This window comes from Ambystoma mexicanum, chromosome 6q (genome assembly GCF_040938575.1).
Source record: "Ambystoma mexicanum isolate Mex_15411 chromosome 6q, UKY_AmexF1_1, whole genome shotgun sequence".
In the NCBI taxonomy this organism is placed as follows: domain Eukaryota; kingdom Metazoa; phylum Chordata; class Amphibia; order Caudata; family Ambystomatidae; genus Ambystoma; species Ambystoma mexicanum.
This window is the reverse complement of record NC_090937.1, coordinates 1,006,233,172-1,006,247,946: the sequence shown is the minus strand read 5'-3', so window position 1 is coordinate 1,006,247,946 and position 14,775 is coordinate 1,006,233,172. Positions and strand designations below refer to the sequence as shown.

At 43.8% G+C, this 14,775-nt stretch overlaps 1 protein-coding gene across 6 annotated transcripts in view; it reads left to right on the top strand.

Annotated features, from left to right (window-relative positions):
- FAT1 (FAT atypical cadherin 1) overlaps positions 1 to 14,775 on the top strand; it is a 444,689-nt gene that overhangs the window by 125,249 nt on the left and 304,665 nt on the right. The gene's annotated exons all lie outside the window — the stretch shown is intronic.

The window sequence follows — 14,775 nt, the reverse complement described above, 5'->3', positions numbered from 1 at the left end:
GCAACAGAATTAAATCAATGTTCCTATGGAACAAATTGCAAATGCAGGATATTCTTTCTGTGCTCAAATAACCTTTTCTTGTATGAAACATCTCATATTGTGGGCGGAACCTAGATCCCTCAAAGTGTTTTTGTGCATTTTGACACCATCTGGGATACTGGTAATTTTGTCATGTTGCAGGGTGCCTCCATTGCTCATTCCTGACATATTTAAAGTGGTGGACAGAGGCTTGGGGTTCTTGTCATCGGATTTCTGTTAACATGAAGGAATCCTGCAACTAAATTCAAAACTAGATTTAAAGTCGTTAACCTGAAGCTGGTCCCCCAACCAAATTATATGTAAAATGCGATTTCCTGAAAGTAAACCTTTTTGATTCAGAAGGATTGAGAAGCAGGCAATCTTCTGTGGTACTAAGTACCTGGGCCCTGTTTTTCCATCACCTTTGCTTCTCTCTATTTCGTTTAAAAAAAAAAAAAACAAAAAAAAAAAAAATCTGTAAACCTCAATCTAAACTGTCACACAACTTGGAAAGTTACTTTTAAATATGTAACCTAATGTACACATTATACCAAGAGCAACCTTTTTTGCTGTTCACTTGCGGACTATTCCGAAAGTCGAGGAAAAGAGCTGCTATTAAAATGCTTTTAGTTGATATACGTGAGGCAGTTGGCTCCAAAAATATGAGCATGGTATTGCAGAAAATAATGTGGAGAAGACCAAAACCGTTCCCAGTCGACATTTGGATTTCTGAAACTGAGTGGGTAGTTTCTCTTTCAAAACTATGCAAAGACAGACCAGTGCTTCCTTCCCTGGATACTCCAGCATGGGAATGGCTGCTCAAATCAAGCAAACTCTGTCCCTCTCCACATAATCGGAAGTCATAATTTCCCTACTAAATAAAGAATAAACTAAAAGCTGCAGGTCCCAATAAACCCTGTAGCTGATCCTTTTGTAAAAGAGCTAGTTCTCTGGGTTGCCTAACAAGCAATCAAGATTGAATGCAATCTTGAAGATGGGGTGGTGGTGGGGGATAGTCCCCAGCTCCTGGAGGGATGCCACAATTGTACCTCTGTATAAACATGGGTGGGTAAGGACTTACCAGGAAATAATTGGCCCATTAACTTTCTAGATAAGATATTTGCAAAGACTGCTTCGACTCAAGGAGCGGTTTGCTGACAATAGTTTATTTGATCATACTCGGGCAGAGTCAAAAGGGCGCGAGTATTACATTAAGTATTTTGACTATCTGCATTGCTCCAGAAATATGTAGATCTTGGTAGAATCAATCTCTTGTTCTTTGGTTTAAAATTGGCATTTAATAATGTCCCCGTATGTTATATATGGAGGACTCTTGCAGCGTTCTATGTGCCAGTATATATGGTGTCACTTATTCAGCCCCTTTATGGTGGGAATGGAGCTTCAGTCGCTGGGGTGAAGGTAAAGAGACTTCAAACACATTCCCAGTGGAGAAAGCGGGCCAGGCATGGGTGTTTCTTGACCCTCTCTTTTTGCCTGTACCTCAATGAGGCGGTGGTCAAAATGGAGAGAACTTTGGTTCGATGGTGATTATTTTGAAGTTCCCTATTGGCTTGTGAAAGTTGGCGACTAGATTTTGGGTACTTTGTAAGGCAACAGTGATGGTATTCCATGCCATTAAAACTAAACTTATAATAGTTGGCCAACCAGGATATAGCACATGTCGGATTCAGCTCAAAATAGTTATGTCAGGTAGTGTAATTGAACCTGTAGAGTATTTTGATTCCATAGGTGCAAGTATAAGACCAGATGAGGAAATTGATGGACCAGTTAGCAAAGTGTAGAATAACACAAGTCGGATACAACAGGACTACTTAAAGCTGCCCTAAACAAATAGCTGGGAGTGCTATTTCCCTAAATATGAAAGTGTGTAAGACAAAAGCGGTGAAGTCGTTACCTGTTGGGCCCGGTGGTCCACTCAAATTGTAGGAAGTTGAACATACTTGAAATTAACTTTCTTGAACATTTTGGAACTTCTGAAATCTACACCCAGTGTTTTTCCTAAGTTTGCATTTGGCTAGTTTCAAGCATGGTCAGATGGAGATGCGCCCTTTGTTGGGATTAGAGTACAGGGCCAGGGTCTCCAACCAGTAGATTGTGAGCTACTTATAGCTCTCTTGGTGCTTCCCAGTAGCTCTTTGCATCAGGCACCAAAATGAGCATTGTGAGTTTATTTTGGTGTCTGAAGTCCCTGGGCCTCTTCGCGATACCACTCCGATCTCCTCTCCTTGCAAAGCAAACAGTCAAAAGCTATGTGCACGGTGAGAGGAGGGGCTGCATCGGGGCTCAGAGGGCACGGGCAGTGTCACAACAAGGGGTTGCACATCAATAACAAAGTTGCATGTAATTTCATCGAATGAAAAAACAGCTAATGAAGTTTAAACAAATAAAAAACTAATACCAAAATAACTACTTTCTTTTTTGTTGTTTTGGGTGGGGGGTTCCCCCCTTCAAAGCACCCCCCTTTTTTTTTTTTAGTCCTACCTTTCAAGAATACAAATGAAGTAACTGGGTGAGAAAAGTGAGCAGTGGTTTGTGTGCATATACTTTGATATGTATAGGATTAATATAGCTTAAACCTAGTTACTAAGTAACAGATCAATGTACAAGACAAGTCTGGTGAATACAGGGAGCGAATACTGAGGTGAGCCATGGGATGGGAGAACAATTAATAGGGTTGATCTCATTTGGCTGTGTACAGAAATGGGGCTACACTACACAGCTCTGTGAGGAACCTACATGAATATTTTCAATTTCTGGTGGGAGGTTTTCAGCCTTTCAATACTGGGTTATAATGGTGCAATTTATGAGCAGTGTTTTTCCAAAAAAATTGGGCAAATCGCAATCCATTTTACAAGTAATTCTCGAACACATAGGAAATTCCCATGTCTGAGGGAGCTGCACGTGCAATCCAGACATGGCCCATTGGTCATGCACCAGAACAACATACATGTTTCCTGCATGGACCGGAGGTGATCCTGTGAACTGTTCTGTGTTAATGCCTCCTACATAAAGGGCATATGGGTGTCCGGTTGCTACCCATTATGAATAAGTTACCCCTCCCTACAACTATACTCTTTGCTCAAAATGTTTATGTAATGATTTGTGTTTTGTCTGGTTGGGTTGTTACATGATTTGTGCAGGTTTCAAGTCATCGCTATAAAACTGAATGTTATTTTAGCCCTGTGATTTACACTTTTTGCATATAACTGGATCACATGGTTTCCACATGTACATTTTCTGATAGGCATTTTTTTGATAGAGGTTTTACAATAATACATACAAACTATGACATTTTTTCCAGGAAGCTGTCTGCCATCCTAAAAAGATGGTGAACTAAATGCTGCAGTACACATTCTGCTACAGAGGCATCCTTCAAAGTTGCTAATTATTTGATGAAAAACAAATGTACTTTTACAGATGGTGCAATTGTGTCGGATGCAGTAACTCCAGTGACAGAATGTTGTAAAAAACTAAAAACCAATTAGGGGCTAACATTATGGCAAGTAGGGTATCGGCACTGTGATTGTCTTGCTCTGCTAATCTGCCCTTTTCAGATGAACTTCCTGAAATCAAAACCTTGATCCCGTTTGACAGCATCGGAGGGCTGTGCGGTTTCAAGCTGCACACCAAATTACTGTGTACTGGTGAATAGCAAGCAGTGTCAGCCTTCATATAAAGAGCAAATAAATGGAACAAAATAATCTTGGTACAAATTCCTATACTCATGGACATCACCACCCCAGTAGCTCTCTCACAAGTAGCTCCCGCCTGTTGGCCATTAACTACAAGTAGATATTGCCAACAAAAAGGTTGGAGACCCCTGGTATAGGGTATTCTCCACTTGCACAGAACTGATCTGCTATGGTTGGCTTCTACAAAGTCCTGTTAAGATGCCCTGCATAAACCCAATGCATGTACCAACCCAAGTTCTAGTGATGCTACCACCAAACATGTTTATGCCCAATGAGTACTGCTGGGAGGGGGAGACTGGTTTGGGACCATCTCCCCCATAAATCATTTTAGTGGGGAAAAACATTCCTGGATCCTATAGAATCTTTTAGAGCCAAAACGTAGCATGTGAAACTTTACATAGGCACATTTACATATTGCAGCCGTTGCAAGCAAATGGGCTTGAGCACATGTACACTGTGTTGTGCTGAGAATGAAGACGTCAGCATTTTCTTAGTACTTCCCCTTATACTATAAAGATTGCATACATTGGCTTTTGTAATTTTGACGTGAGGAAAAGGGCTGGTGCAGAAGGCCACTTGAGATTAATTGATCATACTTTTGTGATCTTTGATGCTGTCTCCAGGTAGGGCCTGGCAGAAGAGGAATACTTTTATATGCTGTCGGGGTTGAATTTGTGGGCTTGCAAATGTATGGTGCAAGGTTTATCTTTATTTTTGGTCATATGTCTTTTATTATGAGTGTTGATTTCAAATTAATTTATAATATACCATAATATGTTTTAGTGACAGTCGTTTTTATGATTGTTGTTTTTTAATTTTCTGCTGTACCGTTGACCTTGTTTTTCCTCATCATATTGATTTTAGGACCAAAATGATGCTCATTTTGACTTTTGATAAGAGATTGCATTAAGGAAAGAAAATCGTAGGGAGAGCACCTACATATCTTGGTTCAAGGGGGAGCGCATGCAATTCTTTGCGCAAATGGTCCTATCATGATGGAACAATCGTGGACTTCACCAATAATGTAGATTTTGTTTTCTGGGATTATGTATGTAGACTGCATTGCTGATCGCTTACGCTTTCACAGGAAGCCATTAGCAACCATTCTTTCATAATGATGTTCCCTCTTACTGGGACATCACAGCAGAGAATTGTTGGATTAATAATCAACTGCTGAGATGATATGGCAAGGAGATAACAGCATTTTGCTCCAATTCCTTCTCGGGGCACAAGGAAAAAAGACAGAGTATACACAAGCTGTGTCAAAGCAAGAGCCGCGTGGCAGAGCAGCCTTTGTCAGTGCCGGAGCCACAGCTCTGCTTACCTCTTGGAAGTACAACTGCTCTCGCATGGTGCTACGCTTGCAGGAAGGGATGGGTGTGTTGGTGGTGCCGGAGGTTGGGGAGGGTGGAAGAGAGCCTCCAGTTGACGAAGGGAGCTGAGTCGGTGGCAAGATGCCAGGTATATCTGATTTTCATTTGTTGGGGGGGGAAAAGGGTGAGGGATAGCAAAAGGGAGTTTGGAGAGGGCAACGTTATACCAGGTATGCTGTTTTATGTTCGGTACTGGGTAGGGGGTACAAAGTACACAAGGGAGGTGGAGGTGTGCTGGCAGCATACAAGGTATTGGTTTCTTGTCTAGAGGCTAAGGAGTTTTTATGTAGTACATAGTCCATACAACCTTATTACTATGACTAGTTGGACAAATCATGCAACAGTAAATACATAACATGTTCAATTGTCTCTGGTAGTGATTAATTTTATTTTTCAGATTTTCTTATGGTCCATGTTGCTTTATGCGCTGTTTCTCCTTGGTTGACACACACAGGCATATCTTGCCCTTTTTCACTGCAATTCTTGCGTTTGTCCGTGGATGATCCAGAGCTACTCTTGTCTTGTTTTACTTTAAGACTTCTATAATCTGATAGAATGTGGGGAAAATAAGTGTAGTTAATGTCCATATTTCCCCTCATACTTCTCTCCACCCCTGACAGTGCTAGTAAAGAGGAAACACAAAACTAAGGTATGGGTTAAGGACCATGGGATGTGCGTTATGCTCACTCTTAAAATATTGAATGGGGCCGAACTGCGTTGCCAATGTCCCAAAGTGGGTGCACCGATCAGCACCTTCAGGTTGTACTATTGTTGTGTAACAGGCGCGTCACGCTCATGCCCTCTAATCGTTCTAAAACAATGAAAAATAGAATTCATAGGGTTTTGAGTATAATAATATCAATGTCTTTATTCCACAGGATGTCAGCCGACATGCGTTTCGACAAAGGTTGTTTTCAAGGCAGTCGTCCTTCGTTGCAATGCTCAATTAGATAAATAAGCTGCTGGATATTTTCGTCACGAAAAAGTTAAATGGGCTGTACGCTCCCAAATAATGTAAATTCATATGTGCACATGCCCCTCGAACGTGTTGCAGAGTCAATTATCTGCATTGAAACTCCGGCAGTGTACAATCGTGTCATGGTGCCGTTGGGCATTAGTACTAGTCAAACCATGGTAAAACATCCTAGGGCTCGATCTCTTGTCATCAGTAAATAACTTGTGTAAAGGGGAATCTCGCGGGTGTTATGATATGATATTTGATTTATATTGCTCTCGTACACAAGTGTTTAAGAGCGTGACCAGGCAAAGGCAGGGGAAACTGGGAGAACAGGCCCAGTGACATTGAGTACGTGCAAGTGCATGGGGAAGGGAAAAAGTCGGAAAATGCATGGAAGGAGGGGGGAGAATTGGAAAGTGATGAACATAGGTGAGAGAAAAATAAATAGTAATAAGTCAAATAGGAATAAATACATGTGATACACAGTAGTAGTGCAGCCGCAAAGTGCTAGGTAAGTCAGATAGGGTGTATATGATAAGTGCAGAAAAGGCGTGGGTGGGGGGACTGTATGAGTACAGCTACAGGCCCCAGTGCAAGGGGTGGCCCGGAGGCAGTGCAGACGGTTGGCAGGGTGAGCGGGTACCTGGGCCTGAAGGACAGAGGGTGGCCAGGTGCACAGTGCCGAGAGAGAAAGCAAATCAGCAGGGGCGAAGAGGAGCAAAGTCAGAGGTGAAGAGGAAGGTTTTGAGGTGCTTCCGGAACCGTAGATGGTTCTCCTCAAGTTTCAAGGTGGCAGGGAGGCTGTTCCACAGGGAGGCCCCAGCCGAAGATGGGGATCTACCCCAGCTCGTTTCTTTGAAAAACGACTGACCCTGAGAGAGTTGGAAGTAGAGGAGCAAAGGGCTCGAGAGGGGTGTTATTTATGGAGGGATAGTTGAAGATATGTTGGGCCATGCCCCAGAAAGCCTTGTGGACAATGCAGAGGGTTTTCATTTTAATCCTTGCATCCAATGGGAGCCACTGAAGGGATTTTGGGGCTGGAGAGATGCGATTCCCGGGGCTTGAGGCCAAGGACAAGTCTCATAGTTCTGTTATGGATTAGTTGTAAAGGGCGGAGAGTGGAAGCAGGTAGATTTAGAAAGAGGCTGTTACAGTAGTTCAACCTAGAGAGAATCAGAGCTTGGGAGACAGAGCACTTCTGAGGGAAGGAGAGGAAAGGCTGAGTACCTCTAAGGAGGTTCAGTAAGTAGTTTGACTTTTTAGAGACATCAGAGATGTGTGCGGAGAAGGAAAGTGTGGAGTCAAAGATGACCCTGAGTTTCTAAGCCTCGAAGCTAGGGGCAGGCGGAGGGCCAAGGAAGGCTGGCCAGAGAGTGAGGGGAAAGGATGGTGGAGTACCATTGAGGAGGACCTCTGTCTTGTTGGCATTTAAGCAAAGGTCATTGGTGGCACACCGATTTTGAATGGCGGTTAGGTAGTCGGAGATGAGGGAAGGAGAGGGGGTGGCTGAAGGAAGCCGGAACATAAGTTGGGTGTCATCAGCATAGCACTGGAAATTTGAGCAGAAAAAGGAAATGCAGTAGGCGAGAGTTGCCAGGTATTGGTTGAAAAGCCAGGGCGAGAGGTTAGACCCCATGGGGAACACCACAGGTAGAGTGGGAGATAGAAGATAGGAAAGAGCCAAGTTGTACCTGGGAGAGTCGATCAGAGAGGAAAGAGGTCAGCCAGGCCAGAGCCTGATCGTTGATACCCAGGTTGTCATGGAGACTATTGAGCAGGGTGCAAGGCATAAAATAAGCAGTGTCGCGGAGCAATTTGCTATGCAATTCTGTAGGTTTTCTAATTAAATGGTCACTTGTGTAGCAAAGTTAGCTATTTAAGGTGCCCTGTTCAATGAAAGCACAGCTCACTCTGCATTCCTCTCTTGCCTTCAGGGCTTTCTCCGCCCTCTTTTCTCGGTTCACTGCAAGTTCAAAGGGGCTAATGGAGAGAGAGTGCAGCAGTAATCCTCCCCTTCACTCATGCGCAAAAAAGGCCTGTGGGAGTGCTGTGCACATTTTATTTTTATTTTTCAAATAATTGCAAACCAGAAATAATCGGGATAATATTATTAAGCTAACTGTATCCTGTCTGCCAAAGACCAGTATGTTATTTCTTTTAAAAAGGCTTTCACTTCCTTTTCTAAAAATGTATTAGGTTACATAAGGCATAATTAAAGTATTGCTACTGTAAAACACTACATTGTCTCCATGCTTTACAGTGAAGTGTATCTAAATCTCAGTGTCAACTAGATTTCATTTTGCTGGGGAAGACTCATCATATTGACGAGTGGACACCTTTGCAAATGACCACGCAGCCAAATGCTTTGATGTCAAACCTAGTCCTGTGGCTTGCTGGTTACATACAGCTTGCAACTTAACCCATGAGCTGATCCCGTACTCTTTGACATCCTATCTTACCATGTTGGTTTATACTCGCTACCCTGAAAGTGAGATGGCCAAAAAACTACAATTTTCTGCCTTGTCTGCCAAGTTCTCTGCCTGCTATGCCATCCACTCTTAGTCTTTTACAAAATAGATACACAAAGCCAAATTTATATTTACTTAAAGTAGTGATCAATAGTTTCATCCAGTTTCTACATCTACAGACCTACTGCAAAACTGTACACTGTAGTTGGCCTCCAGAGCTCACTTTGCTCTATGATTGCATTATATATTTGCAGTAGAGAGAGCCGGCCAAGCGGTTTTAAGAGCCTTTTTATCATATCAATTTATGTGTGTCCGTTCATTCAGCTAACCTTTTTACAGGCACTCATCCAGGGCTTGCAAAGTATTTTCGCCCACTCGCATAGTAGAGTAGATTTTAAGAAGGGCCAGTACCATTTGCTGGGGAGGTTGGAAACTTTTATTTAAACTTTACTTTGTTTGCAGTAAATGTTAAATACAAGTTTCACTGTGCATGGCTGACCTCTGGGTGGCAGCAGTGTGCCAAACTAAAGTGGGTTTGCGGTGACATGCATCGTTTTACAGAAAGAATTTGCAAGGCGTACTTATGTCACTAATGTCTTACTTCAGCAGTATACAAAACTGCCGTATTGTTGCTCATTTTATATCTTGGGTACAAGTATCTTCTGGTGACATTAAAAACATTAGTACAAAATTGCTAATCAAATGGGTTTGTTTGCTAATCAAGAAAAATATAATGAGCAAACTCTGCTAATCAATTTTTGAAAACTAATTTATGCCTTGGGGTGCTATGGTTGACCGTGTCGAAAGCAGAGGAGAGATCAAGTAGGATAAGTAAAGAGGGAATGTTAGAGTCAAGGTTGGAGAGCAGGTCTTCACGGATAACGCGGCTACATAGAGCACCATGCGCACATTTCACACAGCATCATTGTGTGGATACTCTAGCAGAAACCGATTCACAGGAGGAACAAGTAGTTTTAAAATATTTATTTGCATTTGTCGCTTCAGCTTCCCCACCATCTTCAAGTATTGCTTGGTAATCGAAGCATGGCGTGCAAACCTAAGCAGATACGCAAGCCCCTGAAAGCAAACATTACTTGCCCTGTAATAGTCTTTGTGACTTGTATCTGCATACAATCGCATGCGCTCGCTAATCTTCCACCTCATGGGAGCTATATGCACAGCTCAATAAATACATTTTAGAAAACTGGTCTCCTACTTCAGGGCACAAAAATAACCATGAATTTGTTGTGTGAAGTATCATGGGTAACTGGTAGGTTAGGGTTATTGATATAGGAAGGCGACTGTCTACGCCTTTTTGAATTTAAAAACAATACAAGGCACCAACCATTAGATGTTGCCATGTGATTCTAAGCAGGTATAAACCACACAGACTATTACAAGCTAAATGTTTCTCATGTATAGATGGTGGAGCATATCATTGGAAAACCTGGTGTTGGACCTCTTCCTTTTTAACATGCTGCCCCACAGGCAAAAACATTCCATACAAATTGATAACTTTTGATGATAACTTCTTCTGCTCCTGCAGAGGGTTGGTTACTTGGAAGGTGGAATGGATGCAGTCCTAGTGCAGTGCAAGACTGCGGTAGTGAGGTACAGTGTGATTTTAAACTCTAAAATATCAAAGTGAAAAGAAAAACAGTGACCACGTTGCATCACTGCATGGCTTTCTAAAATGTTTGTTATTACATCACGCTGGAAAATGTTTGCTTGACTTGGTGACTGAGGAAGTCGGCCCGTAATATTGTTCTCTCTTAATCGTACATCCACAATTACCCCATTTGAGTTTTTTTCCTAATCCTGCACTTCATGCATTGGTGCAAAATCTCTTTTACGCCTGTCTTTTTGAGCTCATAAGATCACTTTTCCAGGTAACCTTCCAAGCATTTGAACAAGCAAAGTATGTTGATTTTGTTCTTTGGATGAATTGCTTTAGCCGAGTGTTAACTTACTATTTTGAAGTATTTCTTGCATGTGGAGAACTGGCCTTTATGACAGCAGGAGATTTATCTTTTTGTGCCCGACTAGTAGTTTGCAACTTGACATTTTAACTGCTGCCAGCTTATGCCGTCTGTGAATTCTAGCCAGAAATAAAAGGATTGTTGACCTCTTGTTAATTGGGTTCACCCAAACCACACTCTGTGCCCTCGTTTCACAGTGCACATGCTGCCATTTTAGTAATTTCTGGGAGTAATGCTCCTATCAGTCCAATAAACTTTCCAAATCCTCAAGCACATATAGTGCTACTTATCCCCTTAGATTTGTCTGAAAGCAATACTGTATACTCCTAAATCCTGTCCCTTTCCCTTCATACTTTTTGGACATTCCGTCCTTTGGGACGGGACTGGAGCACTTTTGTTAAAAAGCATCAAAAAGTTTTTGTCCTAATTTCATTTTTACGCGGGGCCACCACAAATGAAGATAACCCCGCCTTCCTGAGCTCTGTCCGGTGCGTCGCCCTTCAGTCCTTTTCATCGTGCTCTGGTTTCACAGTCATCTCTTCTTAAGTCTATGCCGGTGCGTATGGGATTCGTGTCCTGTTCATCCTGCGAACATCGCTTTGCGAGGGCGGATCTGCACTCTTTGCCTGGAGTGCCTAGGCCCGGAACACCGTTGGGACTCGTGCTTCAACTGAAACTCTGTCTCCGTATGGACACTCCGTCGGGTGGGAGGATTTTTTTTTTCAACCTGTTCCTTCTCCACATTTACAGCTCTTCATTGAAGAAAAAAGATGACTACTGGTAAATTTGTTACCTTTCAGGGCACCACGGCCGGGGGACTACTTCCCGGAGTCTTCTGGGTCCGGGAGGGGCTTAAGCGGCTGGATTACCAGGGGATATCGCTGAGGTGTCCCGCAAGGGATCTAACGAGCGCACCAGAGTATCCTCCAAGGACCCCTGTAAAGGGGCCGCCACGACCAGATCTTGGTCTGAGGTTTCCCCTTTGGGGGCTAAAGTTGGGGCCCAGTTATTCTGGCGCTATTGTCACCGGGGTCAACCCTGAGGTTTCCACTCTTCGAAGTGTGACGGGTCTAGGCTCAAGGTTCCCTTTCAAGGCTACTTAAAGTACCAGGTTAATCCTGACGTTCCCCCTTCTCGGGGCGATTTCCAAAACCAGCAAGATTGAGGGGGACCCTTTTAGGGTACTGGCTTCGAGGGGGTGACTCCAAGCTTTCCCACACGAAGACCTGTGGTGGAACCAGTCCTGCTGAGGGGGCACAGAAGTCGGTCACGCACCATAAGTGTTCTAGTACCGGCTCTGCCAAGGCTCCCCTACTCAGGGCTTACTTATCAGCAGTCCCTAGGGTGTCCCAGAAACACTCTATGCTAGCACTGGCTCTGCTGAGGTTCCTAAGATGGCACATAAGACCCCTGACTCCCCTGTGGTGACCACGGCCTCACTTACACCTGTGACGCGGATTCCCAACCTTCTTCACCAGAGCAATCGCCAGCTGTGGCATTCCCCCCCCCCAAAAACCTCCCACCTCGCCTCCGCACAATCGTTCAGATTGGTAGCCTGGTGCCGGAGTTCCGATCTTTAGCGCAGTTCAACCTGTCGGATGACAACCTGCATATAAATCAAGAGGCCAGGAAGCCGTCTTCAAGGGCTCAATACAGGAGCAAATGGCTCCGGTTTTGCTATTGGTGTCTAGCCAAAGAGCTCGACCCCAGGCATGCTTCCATCGACCCTGTTCTGTCCTTTGTATCTGACCTTGCAGCCTCTGGCATGCATGTCTTGTCATGCAGGACGTATTCGTCCACCTATGCTGCCTGTCTACAGACCGCTGTTCCTTTCCATTGACTATAATCCAGTCATCAAGAGACAGTTTGCAGGACTCCCATCTTTTTCCACTGGTTCCGGCCCCTCATTCCAAATGGGATCTGAATGTGGTCCATAGCGTGTAATGTCATAAGCCTTTTGCACCCATGGCTACTACTGAACTTAAGTACCTGTCCTGGAAGGTGACTTTTATGATTGCATTAACATCTGCAAGGCGGATAAGTGAGCTTCAGGCTCTTTCTGTGCAACGCCCATTCCCAACTTTCCCTAAGGATAAGGTGGTGATTCACGCACACCCTTCCTTCCTAAAGTGGTTTCGGAATTCCATTTAAACCAGTCTATATCTCTACAGGTGTTCTTCCTGAAACCCGGTCTCTGTTGCTGAAAGGGTTTTACACAACCTGGAAATCAGACGGGGTTGAAGTTCTACCTCAAGAGGACTGGCAAACTCAGAAGCTCTTCCCAACTGTCTGTTACATTTGGTCACCCAAAAGGGAAACCTGCCTCCAAAAGCATCCATCTCCTGCTGGGTTGCTTCATGTGTTCCTGAGGCCTACAAGGTTCAAGGCCTTCAACCACCTAAAGGCATTTATGCACATCTGGTCCGTAGCAAAACGGCTGCTGTAGCCTTCCAAAAGTATGTCCCTTGGGAGTCCATTGCCAAGGCAGCTATGTGGGCCGCCCCATCGGCCTTTTGCAAGCATTACTGTCCAGACTTGAGCTCCCGGGCTGATGTCCAATTCGGCCAGGTAGTTCTCAAGAATGTATTCCAATAAGAGACATTTCCATCCACCAGTGATACTATGGTCGGTGCTTGGGAATCTCCAACAAATATGGAACAAAGGGAACGGGACGTAGGAGTATGACAGTTCCTCACGGTAGTGAATACCTTACTCCTAGTCCAAAGTCTCCCCTCCTTCAAACGCCCGCCCGCCGTCCCCTCTAAAAAGTATCCTCTATTATTGCTTAAATGGTTGTAGACCTGGCGATAGAAAAGGACTGAAGGGCGATGGCGCATGCGGAGCTCAGGAAGGCGTGGTTACGGTCACGTGCGATGGCCCTGCGTAAAAATAAAAGGACGACAAATTACATTTTTGATGCTTTTTAACAAAAGTGCTCTGGTCCCACCCTGAAGGACGGAATGTCCAACAGGTATGGAGGATAGGGGACTGTGGACTAGGTGTAAGACAGTCACTACAGTGAGTAACTTTGTCAGGTGTCTTGAACATTGAGGCACCACCCTTTTTGCATCCACCACAACCGATGGCTATGGGTCCATGATTTATAAGGGTTAAGGGATATGCTGAAAGTGCAGGACCTTCAGTTAGCCAATAGTCCAAAAGATACAAGCAGCATTAGTATAAATATGTTCCAAAATATGCAGGTTGTGGCATCGAAGGCATGTAACATTCACAACTGCCAATCCCAGTTTGTGTCCTTGGCATCTAGACAAAAGTGTTTGAAGTGCATAACGTGTTTATGAAAGGGTTTTGCAACCATCCAAACCCGAAGGTTCCTTACTTTTTTGTGCATTGTTACTAAGTTGAAACAGGAGAATGTTAAGTTCTCTGTGATCTTCTGGTGTCTTCCCTTCGTTTAACTAGGAATCGGATTAACAAAATAAAAAATCTTCACATTTTCAATAACTTTAATTGATAAAGTTACTTTGAACAATCAATATTTATAAAAGGGGAAAATGTGTGGGTTTGTGGCAAAGGGTTGTTCCTTGTACAATTTCACATTGTTTCACCAATATGCACCAAAATTTGCATGGGTACCGGTTGGGACCCCTCTGGACATTAGTGGCTACATGACATTTGGAGTTGGCACCCATTTCCCTGGAATTTAAGCACCTGCACGCATGAGACGGCTGTCTGAAATCGGTGAAACATCAATGTGGTCGTAGTAGGGCCAGTCCTCAAACCTATAATGCACGGTTTCTGGGACACTTGCACTGCAACGAACTGCACCACGCCAGGGTGAGGCAACAGGTGGGGAGTGAGCAGAGTGGGTGCCAATATGCAGCAGCACACCAACGCTTGCCTTCCCCCAAAGTCTGCTCCGGGCTATCTCCAAGGCATGAAATGAACAGTGTTGCATAGCAATTTGCTATACAATTAGGTAGGTTTGCTAATTAAATTGGCACTTATGTAGCAAAGCTAGCTATTTAATTTGCCCTGTTCCATGAAAGCACAGCTTGCCATGCATTTCTCTCTTTCAGTCAGAGTTCTTATTACCCTCTTTTCTCTGTTCACTGCGAGTTCAAAGGGGATAATGGAGAAAGAGTGCAGCTGTAATACTTTTCTCTTAAAGGATAGTTCCAGGACTTTTTTTTTTATTGTCCCTACGGTTCGGCCATGTGTTTTTAAGCATAAATCGGTAGATCGTAGAAAACTTTCCTATGGACCATACCCGACCTTTCGTCCATTAACGCACTCGAAATCAGC